Source organism: Hyla sarda, unplaced genomic scaffold (genome assembly GCF_029499605.1).
Source record: "Hyla sarda isolate aHylSar1 unplaced genomic scaffold, aHylSar1.hap1 scaffold_1368, whole genome shotgun sequence".
Taxonomy (NCBI): domain Eukaryota; kingdom Metazoa; phylum Chordata; class Amphibia; order Anura; family Hylidae; genus Hyla; species Hyla sarda.
In genome coordinates this window covers 40,721-57,318 of record NW_026607996.1, presented here as the reverse complement: position 1 = coordinate 57,318, position 16,598 = coordinate 40,721, and the positions used below count along the sequence as shown (strand labels likewise).

General features: G+C 46.1%; 4 non-coding genes and 2 pseudogenes across 4 annotated transcripts; all 6 read right to left on the bottom strand.

Moving 5' to 3' along the window:
* Positions 1-34: 34 nt before the first annotated feature.
* LOC130306348 (U2 spliceosomal RNA) lies at positions 35-252 on the bottom strand (annotated as a pseudogene).
* Positions 253-2,342: 2,090 nt separating this feature from the next.
* Positions 2,343-2,533, bottom strand: LOC130306324 (U2 spliceosomal RNA). Its single transcript, XR_008855694.1, has one exon. It is a non-coding gene; the product is annotated as a U2 spliceosomal RNA (small nuclear RNA).
* A 2,088-nt stretch (positions 2,534-4,621) lies between these two features.
* Positions 4,622-4,807, bottom strand: LOC130306343 (U2 spliceosomal RNA). Its single transcript, XR_008855712.1, has one exon. It is a non-coding gene; the product is annotated as a U2 spliceosomal RNA (small nuclear RNA).
* Positions 4,808-10,196: 5,389 nt separating this feature from the next.
* LOC130306347 (U2 spliceosomal RNA) lies at positions 10,197-10,414 on the bottom strand (annotated as a pseudogene).
* Positions 10,415-12,500: 2,086 nt separating this feature from the next.
* On the bottom strand, positions 12,501-12,691 carry LOC130306322 (U2 spliceosomal RNA). The gene has a single exon (XR_008855692.1). It is a non-coding gene; the product is annotated as a U2 spliceosomal RNA (small nuclear RNA).
* A 2,098-nt stretch (positions 12,692-14,789) lies between these two features.
* Positions 14,790-14,980, bottom strand: LOC130306321 (U2 spliceosomal RNA). Its single transcript, XR_008855691.1, has one exon. It is a non-coding gene; the product is annotated as a U2 spliceosomal RNA (small nuclear RNA).
* Between the last annotated feature and the right edge of the window lie 1,618 nt (positions 14,981-16,598).

Here is a 16,598-nt window from a genome sequence, read left to right as displayed (position 1 = left end):
AGGTGCTTCCGAAGCTACAGGTAACGCTCAACGTACCGAAAATGCCTTCTGAGACACAAGGTCCCAGAGACAGGGGGATCGCAACCCGTTGTCCGTGGACTAAGCCCGCTCCCCAATAGCAGCAAGGGGGTGAAGTCCCTCCGTAAGGAGAGACAATCCCCCAAGGCCGAGAAGCGGGGTACCACAGACACCTTCCGACCAGACCAAATGCAGATACTACACTTGATCTTAGCCAAAAGGCCGAGAAGCGATAACCGTGAAAGGGGCGGGCCCAACAAGGTCCCCTTCATGGGCACTATCACTGCTTGCTGTCAGGGAGGCTGCCAGACAATTTTCCATGCACACTCTGGGCTGGGGGGCAGTCAACCACCAGTACACACAGCAGAACCTAAACCCATACCATTATTGCTAAGCAGCAAGACAGGGGCCCATTGCACTCCCACGGGGCCTTTTTAAATGCAATCCATAACCCGGATTTGCCAGGAACCCTTCTTACTCCTCCTACTTGCATGTGACACTGGGCTTAGGATCTGCATAGGAAACACACACACAAGCACACACCTACCTTTGTTGCCTGCAGATGCCTCCTTGGCTGTCCCCAAACGGTATCAAACCAACACCCACGGGAAGCTGTAAGCATAGAGGACATGCCTGCACCCCATTGGACTTACCTGTGTGGGTTAAATCCGGGTTATTTGACAACCTATGGCGGTGATGGTTCTGCTCAGGCAGAGCAGTGCTGATGCTCCTCATAAAGCTGTCGCTGCTGTGAAGGTTCTAGGTGACATCACAAATCCCTTTGGTTACATACACAACAAAGCTGGGTTGTTGTTGTTTACACTCTGCAAGGCCTGTGGAAGTGAGTGACATCATAGCACTGTAGTTCTGAGGGTTCAAGATGGATGCAACAATCTCCTGTTGCTTCTATGAAGGCCGTAATAGACGACATCACCAAACAGCTCCATAGTCACATACACAGCAAAGGAGAGATGTTGTTTACACCTAGTGATGTCAGTGGTATTGAGTGACATCACAGCACAGTGCTAAGGCTCCTGGGCCTGGACACAGCAGCGGCTGCAATATCTCAACGGAGAATACGTTTATATCTATATGTGTGTGTGCGCATATATATATATATATATATATATATATATATATATATATATATTTCTCCGCCGAAATCACTTTTAAACCCATTTCCACCTTTTTTTCCCTTCTCTTCCTCTTACTTTTTTTTCACGTTTTTTTACGTTTTTCTCCTTTTCGCCTCTTTTCTGGGCGTATTATTCTTCTTTTTCTTCTTTTTTTTCGTCTAATGCATACCCCATCAGTGCAGCAATGCTTATTCAATACCGCCAGCAGATGGAGACACTGGGGGATAATTTTCTAAGGATTTATACTGATTTTTCCTGTCTGAATTTGTCGCACAGAAAGTTGCAGGCCAAATATGTGTGACATTTCTGCGACTTTAGCTTCTAGAGCATTTTTACAACATTATACATAGGTGCTGAATACATAAAAAGCGACTGTTCAGCGACAGACAAGTCGCATCGGCTGAAAGTAGGCCAGAATGTCAGTCCATGTTGGAGCAGGTTTAGATACAGTCTAAAGCATAGATCTCAAAGTCTGTGCACAGAATTTAGCAAGGGCCTCGCACCTTCTGATGCATCAGGTAGGTGCACAATAGCATAGCCTAACCCTCTGTACTTTGGTCTATATTGATGCGGGACATAGACAGCCAGCTGATGACCAATCCATTAGTGCAATGGATGGCTGGAAGCATTTGTCTTTGCCTTTGCAATACCACAGAAGCAATGCATGGTCAATGTACAGCAATGACACACCTGTGTGAACAGCCAGGAGACCCCCCCCCCCCCCCATGTTATGTTACATAGTTACATAGTTAGTACGGTCGAAAAAAGACATATGTCCATCACGTTCAACCAGGGAATTAAGGGGTAGGGGTGTGGCGCGATATTGGGGAAGGGATGAGATTTTATATTTCTTCATAAGCATTAATCTTATTTTGTCAATTAGGAACATTCAGCACCCACCCGCTATCAAGGCAGCTGCCTATCATGTCATGCCCTACCTGCACAGGTGTGCTGGCTACTCAAATGATCCAATTAAGGAGGCCATTTAGTCAGCAGCAGCAGAAGTCCTGTGCCTGGACGCTCCAACAGGGGCCAGACACAAGCAGAAGCAGAAGCAGCAGAAGCAGCAGCAGCACCACCTTTTGTTTTTTGGCTGCAGCAGCAGCAAGGCCCACAGGGCTGGCTAGCTGGCTAGCCAGCAAGCAGGTAGCAATGAAAGTAGGAATCTTTCTTTTTAACCCTGTAAGGGGGTGGTGCACTGTACCCGAAGATACTGCCATATCGGGTCAATGCATAGGGCGACGGAAGCAAGCTTCGAAATCGGCCCCCGTTCTCAAAAATCCATTTAATATATGGTCCCCAGATAGGGGACGTATCAGATATTAAACTGATAAGAACAGATACTACACTTGATCTTAGCCAAAAGGCCGAGAAGCGATAACCGTGAAAGGGGCGGGCCCAACAAGGTCCCCTTCATGGGCACTATCACTGCTTGCTGTCAGGGAGGCTGCCAGACAATTTTCCATGCACACTCTGGGCTGGGGGGCAGTCAACCACCAGTACACACAGCAGAACCTAAACCCATACCATTATTGCTAAGCAGCAAGACAGGGGCCCATTGCACTCCCACGGGGCCTTTTTAAATGCAATCCATAACCCGGATTTGCCAGGAACCCTTCTTACTCCTCCTACTTGCATGTGACACTGGGCTTAGGATCTGCATAGGAAACACACACACAAGCACACACCTACCTTTGTTGCCTGCAGATGCCTCCTTGGCTGTCCCCAAACGGTATCAAACCAACACCCACGGGAAGCTGTAAGCATAGAGGACATGCCTGCACCCCATTGGACTTACCTGTGTGGGTTAAATCCGGGTTATTTGACAACCTATGGCGGTGATGGTTCTGCTCAGGCAGAGCAGTGCTGATGCTCCTCATAAAGCTGTCGCTGCTGTGAAGGTTCTAGGTGACATCACAAATCCCTTTGGTTACATACACAACAAAGCTGGGTTGTTGTTGTTTACACTCTGCAAGGCCTGTGGAAGTGAGTGACATCATAGCACTGTAGTTCTGAGGGTTCAAGATGGATGCAACAATCTCCTGTTGCTTCTATGAAGGCCGTAATAGACGACATCACCAAACAGCTCCATAGTCACATACACAGCAAAGGAGAGATGTTGTTTACACCTAGTGATGTCAGTGGTATTGAGTGACATCACAGCACAGTGCTAAGGCTCCTGGGCCTGGACACAGCAGCGGCTGCAATATCTCAACGGAGAATACGTTTATATCTATATGTGTGTGTGCGCATATATATATATATATATATATATATATATATATATATATATTTCTCCGCCGAAATCACTTTTAAACCCATTTCCACCTTTTTTTCCCTTCTCTTCCTCTTACTTTTTTTTCACGTTTTTTTACGTTTTTCTCCTTTTCGCCTCTTTTCTGGGCGTATTATTCTTCTTTTTCTTCTTTTTTTTCGTCTAATGCATACCCCATCAGTGCAGCAATGCTTATTCAATACCGCCAGCAGATGGAGACACTGGGGGATAATTTTCTAAGGATTTATACTGATTTTTCCTGTCTGAATTTGTCGCACAGAAAGTTGCAGGCCAAATATGTGTGACATTTCTGCGACTTTAGCTTCTAGAGCATTTTTACAACATTATACATAGGTGCTGAATACATAAAAAGCGACTGTTCAGCGACAGACAAGTCGCATCGGCTGAAAGTAGGCCAGAATGTCAGTCCATGTTGGAGCAGGTTTAGATACAGTCTAAAGCATAGATCTCAAAGTCTGTGCACAGAATTTAGCAAGGGCCTCGCACCTTCTGATGCATCAGGTAGGTGCACAATAGCATAGCCTAACCCTCTGTACTTTGGTCTATATTGATGCGGGACATAGACAGCCAGCTGATGACCAATCCATTAGTGCAATGGATGGCTGGAAGCATTTGTCTTTGCCTTTGCAATACCACAGAAGCAATGCATGGTCAATGTACAGCAATGACACACCTGTGTGAACAGCCAGGAGACCCCCCCCCCCCCCCATGTTATGTTACATAGTTACATAGTTAGTACGGTCGAAAAAAGACATATGTCCATCACGTTCAACCAGGGAATTAAGGGGTAGGGGTGTGGCGCGATATTGGGGAAGGGATGAGATTTTATATTTCTTCATAAGCATTAATCTTATTTTGTCAATTAGGAACATTCAGCACCCACCCGCTATCAAGGCAGCTGCCTATCATGTCATGCCCTACCTGCACAGGTGTGCTGGCTACTCAAATGATCCAATTAAGGAGGCCATTTAGTCAGCAGCAGCAGAAGTCCTGTGCCTGGACGCTCCAACAGGGGCCAGACACAAGCAGAAGCAGAAGCAGCAGAAGCAGCAGCAGCACCACCTTTTGTTTTTTGGCTGCAGCAGCAGCAAGGCCCACAGGGCTGGCTAGCTGGCTAGCCAGCAAGCAGGTAGCAATGAAAGTAGGAATCTTTCTTTTTAACCCTGTAAGGGGGTGGTGCACTGTACCCGAAGATACTGCCATATCGGGTCAATGCATAGGGCGACGGAAGCAAGCTTCGAAATCGGCCCCCGTTCTCAAAAATCCATTTAATATATGGTCCCCAGATAGGGGACGTATCAGATATTAAACTGATAAGAACAGATAAGGTTTCAACAAAATTTTATTGAATAAATAAGAAACCATACAAAATTTAAAATGCAAAATAATAAAAGGTTCACAAAAGTTTTAAAATACAAATAATAAAACCAGTAATAAAAGGAGAAAAAATAAAAATGGCAGGATAAAACATTATACAAATGTCATAAAAACTGATTATACTGTTATTTCGTTCCATAGAGGCAGACACCACATGGATGCTGCCTCGCTGGCCCCCAACTGTTTCTTGTCTCTTAGGTAATAGATGTACATCTCACTCAGGGCCAGCTTTATACAGTTTTTAACATCAATAAAATCATGTTTAAAAAGTAAGATGTTCCTAACTTTCCAGATGGCATTTTTAAAACAATTAATAATCATCCAGCAGATCATCTGCTGTTTAAAATTGGGGCAGTTAAAAAGACCGTAAAAGACACATTCGTGATTAAAATCTTTTAGGCCGCAGGCCCACTTCAAAAGTGGGCCTACCTTCCTCCAAAGCTCCCGTGCAAAAGGGCAGTTCCAAAATATGTGCAGCACCGTTTCGTCCACTCCGCAGCCATCTCTCGGGCACTTGGCTCTCGCCACCAGTCCTCGCCTGTGCTGAAACTCACGAGTAGGGAGGCACTGGTGGACGATTGCCCAGGCAAGATCCCTGTGTACATTCGCCAGAAACTTCCCGTACACGTTCCGCCATACCTTTTTGGATCTTGCCTGTGTGAAATTGGACACTGCCAGGGTAACCTCACTCCGCCTGAGGACCTTTGATACCTTTCTCTGGTCCCCCAGTATGTCAGGCTCCAAATCTTGGAGACCTAGGAGCCTGACTGTCTTTTCCAACACCACATAATGTTTTGGGGGACACAGAAGCACCGGAGCGTTCAGAGGGATGCGCAACCATCTTTTAAAAACCATGCCCGCAGCGTACCTTAAAAAGCAGCTAAAAATGCCATCGGATTTAATAATTTTAAAACAGAAACAGAAATACTTTATGTAAAAGAAAGTAAAAAGGTTAGGAACATCTTTCCCGCCATTATCTTTACTTTTGTACATAAAATCACGCTTTAATTTCTCCATTTTTGAACCCCATAAAAAAGTAAAAACAATTCTAGTTACTTTTTTAATGTATAAAATAGATGGAGGAAATACCATGGCAATGTATAGCATAATAGGGAGTAAAACCATCTTTATTATTAAAATCTTCCCCTCCATGGTAAGGTTTCTAAGATTCCACATTAAAATCTTCTTCTCCATCTTAGCTATAGCTGAATCCCAGTTAGGGCTCCCATCATTGACCTGGTTAAAAACAATACCTAAAACTTTAATTTGATCCTGTTGCATTGTGACTCCTGGGGTGATGGATGAATCCCAGGAGCCAATATAAAAACAGTCACATTTATCTGTGTTTAGCTTAAAACCAGAGACCTCGCAGAAATAGCTGGTGTTCCTCAATGCCCCCCTCATGGATGGAGAGTCCGGGCACAGTATGGTGACATCATCCATGTACCCCAACACCTTTAGATGGGTCCCTCCTCCACCAGGTATCGGTACGCCTCTTACTACCCGGTCTTTTCTGAGGAGGGCCATCAGTGGTTCGATTGCGCAAATAAAAAGGAGTGGGGACAGGGGGCAGCCCTGTTTGACACCTGATAAAAGAGGAACACCGCTGGTTAAAAAGCCATTAACAGAGACTTGACTAAAACAGGATCGGTATAAAAGCATGATTCGGCTTAAAATCGTTTCAGGCACTGCCATCTTTTTAAGAACTAAAAACAGGTATTCATGGGAGACCCTATCAAAGGCTTTTTCAAAGTCTAAGGATAAAATTGCTACAGTTTGATTTCTATCCTTAAAATACCATAAAACATCTCTTAAAATATTTAGGGATTCAGCTATAGACCTTCCAGGTACCCCACAAACCTGATTTGGGTGAATTAATTTATGAATAAAAGGTTTAAAACGGACAGCTAATAACTTGGCTAAAACTTTATAATCAACATTTAAAAGTGTGATGGGGCGCCAATTTTTTAGCATATCCTTTTCACCCTTTTTAAAAAGTAATGATACAATCCCCCTCCTCCAGGAAGGGGGAAGTTCATTAACAATAAAAGTTTCTTTATACAATAAAACCATATCATCCTTTAAAATATCCCAAAAAGCTAAATAAAATTCGATGGGTAAACCATCTTCCCCAGGGGCCTTCCCACTAGAAAAACTTTTAAAAACAAATAAAAGTTCATCTAAGTTAAGATCACGGGATAAAACCTCCTGGTCTAAAACATCTAGCTTAAAATCAAGGGAATTAAGAACATGTTCTAAAAAGGATGGATTAAGATCTTTCTTATTAAAAAGAAGCTGGTAGAAGTTAAAAACTGCATCTAACATGCCTTTTGGAGTGGATTCACCCTCAAGGTTTTGGATGATATCCCTCCTATTCATCACTTTTTAAAAAAAGAAACGGGAACATTTCTCGCCCTCCTCCAGGTGCTGCACATGTGAGTTAAAAATGATTTGTTTCCCTTTCTTTTCTATGGCATGTTTTATTTCAGTTTTAAGGTTTAAAATATCATTTTCTACATCCATACCAGCTTCTTTCAATTTAAAAAGTACATTTAAACGCATGTTAAGAACATAAAACCACTGTTTTTCCATTTTTGCCTTCTTCTTACCTGCTTTGATAAAAAAAAATCTGATTTTAGATTTGGTGCCCTCCCACCAGTGCAGCATAGGCTCGTGGGGTTTTCTTTGTGATTGCCAGCATTGGTAGGTCCGCACAAACTCCTCTTTTATCTCAGGGTCCTCTAGGAGTGTGGTGTTTAATCTCCAGAGGCCCCTTTTTGCTTTTTGCTCCCCCTCTAGCTCCAGGCCCACCAAGAGGAGCTTATGATCAGAGAAGATATTCTGCTCGAGCGTGCATTTCAGGGGTTTAAAAGCTCTAGAGGAAAAAATAAAATCGATTCTGGAGCTCACTCTTCCATTGGACCATGTGGCGCCTGGGTCCTCCGGCAAGAGATCCTTCCAGCAATCTTTCAAATTAAAATCATCAATAAAATTTTTAAGCAGGTAAGAAGTGCGGTCTTTACGATTAATATCCCCACCCTGCCGGTGTTCCCCATCACGTATGCAGTTAAAATCACCTCCCACCAGCAGGGGGGAAGACCCAACACAAAACAGTGGTAAAATTTCAAATAGTTCTGCCCGCTCCTGTTTATCAGGAGGGGCATACACATTTAAAACACGAATTAAAAGTCCATTAAAATATAGATGAATTAAAAGAGCTCTGCCAGGCACAATCTCAGTTACTGTATGAATAGAAAAGGACTGGCCTCGGCAGAGCAGCCCAACACCCACAGAACGACAGTCATTTGCACCGGACCATATGGATGGGCCCAGCTTCCAGTCTTCTTTTAAGTCTTTATAGTCCATTTTACTAGGGATTCCACATTCTTGTAGCAGGCAAAGGTCAAAGTCACATGTCTCTAGATAAGAAAATAAAGCAGCCCTGCGATCAGGGCTCTTTAAGGACCTCACATTGAGTGAGGCAATTTTTACAGGGATAGGCATAGTTTATGGAGAGTCCGTGCTTGGAGAATCAAAGTCAATAATAAGCTGCGTACCGTCATCCCCCGCCTGCGGGGTCATCAGCTCCTTGATGTTCTGAGGGTCGGAGCTTGAGATCGATGATGCCCCGACCCTGAGCTCGCTCTCGTCCGAACTACGGCACGCCGCTTTCCTTTGAATGTCTTCCTCTTCTTCTTCTCTTTGTCTTTTAAATGTCACACTGCTGTCCATATCCTCTGTGTTGCTCTCACTCGATGTAATCTCTGGCCCCCGGCTGATGGATCTGCGTCTTCTTTCATCATTTGACGACTGGAACTGCTGCACAGGGGCCTGTGAGGCCTCTTTTCCGGAACCTTTGCCGCTACCTTGGGAAGTTTTCATCGCTTGTTCCCCAGCAAGCGTTGCTGAGGACTGTTGCTCCAACTTCCCCATCGATCGACGATGGCCAGTTTTACCCACCGGGTCCACTGCTGGCGGGGCAGCAAACCCTGGTTTGGCGCCACTTGTCTTCTTGGCCCTGTCCTGTATAGGCGGAGTAACAGGACCGGGCTCAGACCTGGCCACCTGGCTCCCCTTCCGGCGGGCTTTCACCGGGGCCTCTTCGTCCGGAGCAGGGCGACCCTGGGCCAAGCCAGTACCTGGCTTATGCTGCAATTTTGGGTCCACTTTTGCCCCCACCGAGGCCCGTCGGCTGCCACCCGCCACAGGTGAGCCCCTTTCAGAAGTTTCGGCGGGCTCTTGAGCCAGGTAGGAAGTCGATCGACGTCTTTCAATTTCCCGGGCAGTAAACTCGATCACCCGCCCGGGCTTCGTGGAATCCCCATGGCCTCCCCCTAGCACTACCACCGGTGGGCCCCCCGATGGAGCACCAGAGGTCTTGGGCCTGGACCCATCAGTACCTGCCATCTGGGGTTTGGGCATCTTAAAAAAGGACGTCTTTTGTCCTGTCCCCTCTTTGGGTGGGCCCAGCCTTGACCCACCCATCGTAGTTTTTGCTTTATGGGGACAGGAATTAAAATCGTGATTTTCCTCTCCGCAGAGGTTGCACCTTATTGTATGGCTACATCTTGAGGCTATGTGACCTTCTTGGCCACACCTATTGCAGCGAATCACACGCTCCGCGCCGCAGGTCTCCTGGGTGTGGCCAAACCTCAAGCAATTTCGGCAATACATAGGCATTTGAGGATAGAACAGGAAGCCCCGAACTCTCCCGATGGCAAAATTTGGGGGCGGATGGCAAAGACCCCCAATACCACCGGGATCCTTACGGAGCTTGACCCAGAACTTCCTCTTGCCGTTCCAGAACCGCACGGAGTTCAAGATTTTGTTTGCGAATCGCACCTCTTCGCAGTATCGCCGAAGAAAAGTGGCTATATCCTCCGTGGTCACATGAGGGCTGTGCATAGCCACCACCAACGGTATATGTTCCTCACCATAGAGGAACTGGAACGAAAGACCGTCGAGTCGATCGTCCCTCTGGTCCGCACCAGACAAGGTTGCATAGATGTTATCGCAACACGCCGTGGCCGTGAAGGTGACGGTATACAGGCCACGGCTTTCCTGGTCATTTAGACACAGGATGTCCTCCCTATTGAGGCGGAAGTAGTCAAGAAGAATCACCTCCGCAATGAAGCGGAGGTTCTTCAACTGACGATGGCTCTCCGACACCTCTATGCGGATGGTATTTCGCATCGACATTTCCCCAGAGGGGAAAGCCCAGGAGAACGGCATCTTCCACACCCAGGGACTAAGCCCCTTCCCCAATAGCAGCAGGGGCTCGGAATCCCGCTATAAAAGCGGAACCCTTACCCAAGGCAGAGGTCGGGGGTACCCTAGGTGCTTCCGAAGCTACAGGTAACGCTCAACGTACCGAAAATGCCTTCTGAGACACAAGGTCCCAGAGACAGGGGGATCGCAACCCGTTGTCCGTGGACTAAGCCCGCTCCCCAATAGCAGCAAGGGGGTGAAGTCCCTCCGTAAGGAGAGACAATCCCCCAAGGCCGAGAAGCGGGGTACCACAGACACCTTCCGACCAGACCAAATGCAGATACTACACTTGATCTTAGCCAAAAGGCCGAGAAGCGATAACCGTGAAAGGGGCGGGCCCAACAAGGTCCCCTTCATGGGCACTATCACTGCTTGCTGTCAGGGAGGCTGCCAGACAATTTTCCATGCACACTCTGGGCTGGGGGGCAGTCAACCACCAGTACACACAGCAGAACCTAAACCCATACCATTATTGCTAAGCAGCAAGACAGGGGCCCATTGCACTCCCACGGGGCCTTTTTAAATGCAATCCATAACCCGGATTTGCCAGGAACCCTTCTTACTCCTCCTACTTGCATGTGACACTGGGCTTAGGATCTGCATAGGAAACACACACACAAGCACACACCTACCTTTGTTGCCTGCAGATGCCTCCTTGGCTGTCCCCAAACGGTATCAAACCAACACCCACGGGAAGCTGTAAGCATAGAGGACATGCCTGCACCCCATTGGACTTACCTGTGTGGGTTAAATCCGGGTTATTTGACAACCTATGGCGGTGATGGTTCTGCTCAGGCAGAGCAGTGCTGATGCTCCTCATAAAGCTGTCGCTGCTGTGAAGGTTCTAGGTGACATCACAAATCCCTTTGGTTACATACACAACAAAGCTGGGTTGTTGTTGTTTACACTCTGCAAGGCCTGTGGAAGTGAGTGACATCATAGCACTGTAGTTCTGAGGGTTCAAGATGGATGCAACAATCTCCTGTTGCTTCTATGAAGGCCGTAATAGACGACATCACCAAACAGCTCCATAGTCACATACACAGCAAAGGAGAGATGTTGTTTACACCTAGTGATGTCAGTGGTATTGAGTGACATCACAGCACAGTGCTAAGGCTCCTGGGCCTGGACACAGCAGCGGCTGCAATATCTCAACGGAGAATACGTTTATATCTATATGTGTGTGTGCGCATATATATATATATATATATATATATATATATATATATATATTTCTCCGCCGAAATCACTTTTAAACCCATTTCCACCTTTTTTTCCCTTCTCTTCCTCTTACTTTTTTTTCACGTTTTTTTACGTTTTTCTCCTTTTCGCCTCTTTTCTGGGCGTATTATTCTTCTTTTTCTTCTTTTTTTTCGTCTAATGCATACCCCATCAGTGCAGCAATGCTTATTCAATACCGCCAGCAGATGGAGACACTGGGGGATAATTTTCTAAGGATTTATACTGATTTTTCCTGTCTGAATTTGTCGCACAGAAAGTTGCAGGCCAAATATGTGTGACATTTCTGCGACTTTAGCTTCTAGAGCATTTTTACAACATTATACATAGGTGCTGAATACATAAAAAGCGACTGTTCAGCGACAGACAAGTCGCATCGGCTGAAAGTAGGCCAGAATGTCAGTCCATGTTGGAGCAGGTTTAGATACAGTCTAAAGCATAGATCTCAAAGTCTGTGCACAGAATTTAGCAAGGGCCTCGCACCTTCTGATGCATCAGGTAGGTGCACAATAGCATAGCCTAACCCTCTGTACTTTGGTCTATATTGATGCGGGACATAGACAGCCAGCTGATGACCAATCCATTAGTGCAATGGATGGCTGGAAGCATTTGTCTTTGCCTTTGCAATACCACAGAAGCAATGCATGGTCAATGTACAGCAATGACACACCTGTGTGAACAGCCAGGAGACCCCCCCCCCCCCATGTTATGTTACATAGTTACATAGTTAGTACGGTCGAAAAAAGACATATGTCCATCACGTTCAACCAGGGAATTAAGGGGTAGGGGTGTGGCGCGATATTGGGGAAGGGATGAGATTTTATATTTCTTCATAAGCATTAATCTTATTTTGTCAATTAGGAACATTCAGCACCCACCCGCTATCAAGGCAGCTGCCTATCATGTCATGCCCTACCTGCACAGGTGTGCTGGCTACTCAAATGATCCAATTAAGGAGGCCATTTAGTCAGCAGCAGCAGAAGTCCTGTGCCTGGACGCTCCAACAGGGGCCAGACACAAGCAGAAGCAGAAGCAGCAGAAGCAGCAGCAGCACCACCTTTTGTTTTTTGGCTGCAGCAGCAGCAAGGCCCACAGGGCTGGCTAGCTGGCTAGCCAGCAAGCAGGTAGCAATGAAAGTAGGAATCTTTCTTTTTAACCCTGTAAGGGGGTGGTGCACTGTACCCGAAGATACTGCCATATCGGGTCAATGCATAGGGCGACGGAAGCAAGCTTCGAAATCGGCCCCCGTTCTCAAAAATCCATTTAATATATGGTCCCCAGATAGGGGACGTATCAGATATTAAACTGATAAGAACAGATACTACACTTGATCTTAGCCAAAAGGCCGAGAAGCGATAACCGTGAAAGGGGCGGGCCCAACAAGGTCCCCTTCATGGGCACTATCACTGCTTGCTGTCAGGGAGGCTGCCAGACAATTTTCCATGCACACTCTGGGCTGGGGGGCAGTCAACCACCAGTACACACAGCAGAACCTAAACCCATACCATTATTGCTAAGCAGCAAGACAGGGGCCCATTGCACTCCCACGGGGCCTTTTTAAATGCAATCCATAACCCGGATTTGCCAGGAACCCTTCTTACTCCTCCTACTTGCATGTGACACTGGGCTTAGGATCTGCATAGGAAACACACACACAAGCACACACCTACCTTTGTTGCCTGCAGATGCCTCCTTGGCTGTCCCCAAACGGTATCAAACCAACACCCACGGGAAGCTGTAAGCATAGAGGACATGCCTGCACCCCATTGGACTTACCTGTGTGGGTTAAATCCGGGTTATTTGACAACCTATGGCGGTGATGGTTCTGCTCAGGCAGAGCAGTGCTGATGCTCCTCATAAAGCTGTCGCTGCTGTGAAGGTTCTAGGTGACATCACAAATCCCTTTGGTTACATACACAACAAAGCTGGGTTGTTGTTGTTTACACTCTGCAAGGCCTGTGGAAGTGAGTGACATCATAGCACTGTAGTTCTGAGGGTTCAAGATGGATGCAACAATCTCCTGTTGCTTCTATGAAGGCCGTAATAGACGACATCACCAAACAGCTCCATAGTCACATACACAGCAAAGGAGAGATGTTGTTTACACCTAGTGATGTCAGTGGTATTGAGTGACATCACAGCACAGTGCTAAGGCTCCTGGGCCTGGACACAGCAGCGGCTGCAATATCTCAACGGAGAATACGTTTATATCTATATGTGTGTGTGCGCATATATATATATATATATATATATATATATATATATATATATATATATATATTTCTCCGCCGAAATCACTTTTAAACCCATTTCCACCTTTTTTTCCCTTCTCTTCCTCTTACTTTTTTTTCACGTTTTTTTACGTTTTTCTCCTTTTCGCCTCTTTTCTGGGCGTATTATTCTTCTTTTTCTTCTTTTTTTTCGTCTAATGCATACCCCATCAGTGCAGCAATGCTTATTCAATACCGCCAGCAGATGGAGACACTGGGGGATAATTTTCTAAGGATTTATACTGATTTTTCCTGTCTGAATTTGTCGCACAGAAAGTTGCAGGCCAAATATGTGTGACATTTCTGCGACTTTAGCTTCTAGAGCATTTTTACAACATTATACATAGGTGCTGAATACATAAAAAGCGACTGTTCAGCGACAGACAAGTCGCATCGGCTGAAAGTAGGCCAGAATGTCAGTCCATGTTGGAGCAGGTTTAGATACAGTCTAAAGCATAGATCTCAAAGTCTGTGCACAGAATTTAGCAAGGGCCTCGCACCTTCTGATGCATCAGGTAGGTGCACAATAGCATAGCCTAACCCTCTGTACTTTGGTCTATATTGATGCGGGACATAGACAGCCAGCTGATGACCAATCCATTAGTGCAATGGATGGCTGGAAGCATTTGTCTTTGCCTTTGCAATACCACAGAAGCAATGCATGGTCAATGTACAGCAATGACACACCTGTGTGAACAGCCAGGAGACCCCCCCCCCCCCCCATGTTATGTTACATAGTTACATAGTTAGTACGGTCGAAAAAAGACATATGTCCATCACGTTCAACCAGGGAATTAAGGGGTAGGGGTGTGGCGCGATATTGGGGAAGGGATGAGATTTTATATTTCTTCATAAGCATTAATCTTATTTTGTCAATTAGGAACATTCAGCACCCACCCGCTATCAAGGCAGCTGCCTATCATGTCATGCCCTACCTGCACAGGTGTGCTGGCTACTCAAATGATCCAATTAAGGAGGCCATTTAGTCAGCAGCAGCAGAAGTCCTGTGCCTGGACGCTCCAACAGGGGCCAGACACAAGCAGAAGCAGAAGCAGCAGAAGCAGCAGCAGCACCACCTTTTGTTTTTTGGCTGCAGCAGCAGCAAGGCCCACAGGGCTGGCTAGCTGGCTAGCCAGCAAGCAGGTAGCAATGAAAGTAGGAATCTTTCTTTTTAACCCTGTAAGGGGGTGGTGCACTGTACCCGAAGATACTGCCATATCGGGTCAATGCATAGGGCGACGGAAGCAAGCTTCGAAATCGGCCCCCGTTCTCAAAAATCCATTTAATATATGGTCCCCAGATAGGGGACGTATCAGATATTAAACTGATAAGAACAGATACTACACTTGATCTTAGCCAAAAGGCCGAGAAGCGATAACCGTGAAAGGGGCGGGCCCAACAAGGTCCCCTTCATGGGCACTATCACTGCTTGCTGTCAGGGAGGCTGCCAGACAATTTTCCATGCACACTCTGGGCTGGGGGGCAGTCAACCACCAGTACACACAGCAGAACCTAAACCCATACCATTATTGCTAAGCAGCAAGACAGGGGCCCATTGCACTCCCACGGGGCCTTTTTAAATGCAATCCATAACCCGGATTTGCCAGGAACCCTTCTTACTCCTCCTACTTGCATGTGACACTGGGCTTAGGATCTGCATAGGAAACACACACACAAGCACACACCTACCTTTGTTGCCTGCAGATGCCTCCTTGGCTGTCCCCAAACGGTATCAAACCAACACCCACGGGAAGCTGTAAGCATAGAGGACATGCCTGCACCCCATTGGACTTACCTGTGTGGGTTAAATCCGGGTTATTTGACAACCTATGGCGGTGATGGTTCTGCTCAGGCAGAGCAGTGCTGATGCTCCTCATAAAGCTGTCGCTGCTGTGAAGGTTCTAGGTGACATCACAAATCCCTTTGGTTACATACACAACAAAGCTGGGTTGTTGTTGTTTACACTCTGCAAGGCCTGTGGAAGTGAGTGACATCATAGCACTGTAGTTCTGAGGGTTCAAGATGGATGCAACAATCTCCTGTTGCTTCTATGAAGGCCGTAATAGACGACATCACCAAACAGCTCCATAGTCACATACACAGCAAAGGAGAGATGTTGTTTACACCTAGTGATGTCAGTGGTATTGAGTGACATCACAGCACAGTGCTAAGGCTCCTGGGCCTGGACACAGCAGCGGCTGCAATATCTCAACGGAGAATACGTTTATATCTATATGTGTGTGTGCGCATATATATATATATATATATATATATATATATATATATATATATATATTTCTCCGCCGAAATCACTTTTAAACCCATTTCCACCTTTTTTTCCCTTCTCTTCCTCTTACTTTTTTTTCACGTTTTTTTACGTTTTTCTCCTTTTCGCCTCTTTTCTGGGCGTATTATTCTTCTTTTTCTTCTTTTTTTTCGTCTAATGCATACCCCATCAGTGCAGCAATGCTTATTCAATACCGCCAGCAGATGGAGACACTGGGGGATAATTTTCTAAGGATTTATACTGATTTTTCCTGTCTGAATTTGTCGCACAGAAAGTTGCAGGCCAAATATGTGTGACATTTCTGCGACTTTAGCTTCTAGAGCATTTTTACAACATTATACATAGGTGCTGAATACATAAAAAGCGACTGTTCAGCGACAGACAAGTCGCATCGGCTGAAAGTAGGCCAGAATGTCAGTCCATGTTGGAGCAGGTTTAGATACAGTCTAAAGCATAGATCTCAAAGTCTGTGCACAGAATTTAGCAAGGGCCTCGCACCTTCTGATGCATCAGGTAGGTGCACAATAGCATAGCCTAACCCTCTGTACTTTGGTCTATATTGATGCGGGACATAGACAGCCAGCTGATGACCAATCCATTAGTGCAATGGATGGCTGGAAGCATTTGTCTTTGCCTTTGCAATACCACAGAAGCAATGCATGGTCAATGTACAGCAATGACACACCTGTGTGAACAGCCAGGAGACC